This window comes from Sturnus vulgaris, chromosome 8, assembly GCF_052056855.1.
Source record: "Sturnus vulgaris isolate bStuVul1 chromosome 8, bStuVul1.hap1, whole genome shotgun sequence".
Classification (NCBI taxonomy): domain Eukaryota; kingdom Metazoa; phylum Chordata; class Aves; order Passeriformes; family Sturnidae; genus Sturnus; species Sturnus vulgaris.
Window position 1 is genome coordinate 3,384,615 of NC_142250.1, and position 3,410 is coordinate 3,388,024.

General features: G+C 55.0%; 1 long non-coding RNA gene across 1 annotated transcript; it reads right to left on the reverse strand.

Moving 5' to 3' along the window:
- Nucleotides 1–429: 429 nt before the first annotated feature.
- On the reverse strand, nt 430–2,483 carry LOC148222940 (uncharacterized). The gene is made up of 2 exons (XR_015804997.1): nt 1,956–2,483; nt 430–1,866 (listed from the first exon to the last, which is right to left on the reverse strand). It is a non-coding gene; the product is annotated as an uncharacterized LOC148222940 (long non-coding RNA).
- Between the last annotated feature and the right edge of the window lie 927 nt (nt 2,484–3,410).

Genomic DNA, 3,410 nt, shown 5'->3' on the forward strand with positions numbered 1-3,410 from the left:
CCTGCATGGATTTCACAGTTTTCTGTTTCCTGCCACAGAGCTGGAAAGCCAAATGCCTGCCTGCCCCATGCCCATCCCCGCTGCTTTCCATCGCTCCAGCCTTGTCCCTCTTTCTCTCCCCTTTACTTTCCACCACTTTCTCGTCCTCCTCTCCCTTCCAGCTCGCAGCAAAGACATTTCACCCACTTGCAACCGGCTGCCTCCTCTCACTCCAGGCACGTCCCCATCGAACCAGACCCAGCGTGGGATGGGGTAATGGTGGAATAGGAGTGAATTATTGCAGGGATGATTGGGGTGGGCTGGGCCAGGGCCCAGCAAAACCGCTCTGTCCCTCTCCTCCTCACACTGGGCAGGAACAGAACACATCAGGAAAGGCTCGAGGTGTCAGGATTTTTGTGGGTTTGAATCCTCAAAAGAGCTCAGCAGTTGTTAGTTGCTATAAAGTTGTTTATTGTAAAAGCACAGCAGTTCCCAAAAGGCAAAGAGGCCCAAGTGTTCCAGTCCGTGCTAAAAGCTTTCAGCACAGAGTCCCCAATAGAAGCACAGTCCCGATCAGGAGCAGAAGCAGCTCTGCCGTGCAAGGCCCCGGGAGGGCCGAAGTTGCAGCCGCAGCTCCTGTCTTCTTCTGGGCAATGAAGATGGCAGGGAGGAGAAAAAAGATGGAGAGAGAGTTTCTCCCCAGTGTGCAGATTCTTATTTACAAATTACCCACTGAGCTAAAAACACAAATCTTCTAAAGCACTTCTTTAGAAGCACTTCTTCTAAACGTAACAGAATTCCAGTTTTTTAAATACAAAAGTTTACATATAATCTGCACATAGAGCCTTATCTGTTCTACCTGAAATATAAGAGCAATATTCTTCCTACATTTTTATTATCTCCAAATTATTTTTGGGGGCTCACTGAAACTTGGGTTTGAGAACTGTTTTTCTTTTTGAGCTCTCACTAAAATTTCTTTTCATACTAAATTCTAATGCTTTTACTTCTAAAGGTAATATATATTATTTTATATATATACTTAAAGCATATTCATATTTACTTAAACTTAATTACTTAAATCTTAAGCTTACACTTCTATTTCATGTTTGAGTGGCTTAATATACGTGAATCCATCGAAAGGATTTCATTCAATCCATGCACTCTCATCGCTCTCTCTGAAGAACTCGGAGAGGCCTCTGATTCACACACTCCAACGCAGAGGGATGGGGGTTACAGACACATCGTGTCACTGCTTCTCCCTCAAGGGGACAAATCCTTCACCTGCACAACCCTGGCGTTGCTCCCAAAGCAGAACAGTCAGATCCTTTGCAACATACACACAGATGGACAGAAAGAGAGAGAGAGAGAGAGACTGTTCTTCACAGTCAGGTGCCTGATGCCAAAAGTGGGATTCCTCCTCAGCACATGCCAGCAGTTCTTCTTCCACTTCCAAGGACAGTCCAAAAGTCTCACCAACAGGCCACTTGGAGATTATTTCCAAGAGCCTAGGTTAATTTGGATTTCCCATTCCAGCTTGTTGTGCAATGAGGGCAATCCCCTCACTCCAGCTAGCATGGCTGACAGGATGGTTTGCAGAGACTTTTCCTTGGAACAGCCAGCACAGCGCTGGCCGAGGAGATGAACAGGCACTGAGGTGACCCTGAGAGCAAGTGCAAGGCACAGGGTGCAGCTGAGAAAGGACAGCCCTGTGCCGGGCTAAGAGGGGAAGCTGGGCCTGCCCAGAGGGGAGAAGGTCCTTTCTCCACCCCCTGTTACAGGGGAGCTCGGGCCTTGCTGCACAGATACGGCTGCGGATTGGAGCACATCACACTCCTGAATTTATCATCAGCCAGGTACACACACTCGGAATTGCCAAGGACAGGAAACCTGCAGGGAGGAGCAGAGACAGCACTGGATGCCAGGGGAACAATTGTGCCCCTGTCCCCCCATGCCCTGCCCGGCTCCCCGGCACTCACGAGGAGCTGAAGCTGCTGCCGTCCTCCCACTGCAGCTGCTCGCCCCGTCTGCGCAGCCCGAGCCAGTAATCGCCGTTCCCGCGGAGGCGGAAGAACAAATCCTGCCAAGGAGAGAGCAGTGGGAGCTGCCCCGGCCCCTCGGGGGGAGACGGCCCCGGGGCTCCTTCCCTGCAAGGCCCCGGCACAGGGCTGCAGCCCCAGCCCCACCAGCACCCAGCCCGGACCACGAACACCCCCAGGCTCCCCTCAGACACCCCACAGCGCCCGCAGCCCCTCACTCACCATTTCTTCATCCTTGAGAATGGCCAGCGAGGCCCCGAGCTCGGAGCACCGCTCTTGACTCTGCTCCCAGCTTCTGGAATCCTTTGACAAGTAGTAGCACACTCCATTGTATCCAACCCAGCCGGAGGGACAGCCCAGAATCAACGACTGTGGTGCTGCAGGGGAAGAGGAGAAGGTGTGAGGATTGCCCTGTGCAGGGAGCAGGGACCCCGCTCTGCCCCGAGGGGCTGGGCCCAGGCTGCTGCCCCTCCCTTACCTGACTGCACAGCCAAGGCCACCGACAACGCCAGCACCAGCACCGGGAGCACAATCAGCGCCGAGGTGAGCACGGGATGGCAGCTGAACCACTCGCCTGCAGCAGGAAAGAGCTGCTGGCTGCCACAACCACAGCCCGCCCTCCAAGCTGCTCCCCCAATGCCCGGCGAGCACAGGAGGGACCTCTCAGCCTGTTTGCTCCTCTCTCCCTCCCTCCCTCAGCTGGCAGCCAGAGAGCCAAGAGCCTGGACACGGGCAGGGACACAGCTGTGGGGACAGCCAGGGACACCGCGCTGGGGACAGGCTGCAGCAGGAGAGCTGCACACGCTTGGGGGCAGCTGCGGCTGCCGCTTCCAGCCACTGCTGGCGCCGAGCGGAGCACGAGGCCTCTTCCACACATCGGGAAACAGCCACACACCTGCCAGCCCTGGCCTTGACAGATGACACTGTCCCCTCCCCAGAGGCCAGAGGTTTGGCCCTGCACTCACCCAGCAACCTTCTGAGGATGTTTCTGTGTACATGGCCGGTTGCTGATGTGCAGTTGGGATCCAGGGGCTCCCTCACACTGCCATCCCTGCTGCAGATTCCATTCTCCACATCGTCACTCACTGCACGCTCACAACTGGCATCCCCCTGCTTATGACAAGTGGCTTCTTGCACCCCAGGCAAGTGTGGCAGCCCAGGTTCTGGTCCCTCCTGGAGATGCAGGAACTCGTTCGCAGGCCCATGAATGGAGCAGAATTCACTCTGCTCCAGCTCACAGCCGGAATCTCTATGCTTGGAACAATCAGCCCCTTGCTCTGGACACATCAGGAGTGCTGGAAATGCCTTTTGGAGATCGGCCTCGGGAACACCTGTACACCCAAGGGGATGGCCCATTGAAAGGGACATGATGACAGGTCACAGCACGTCCCGGCC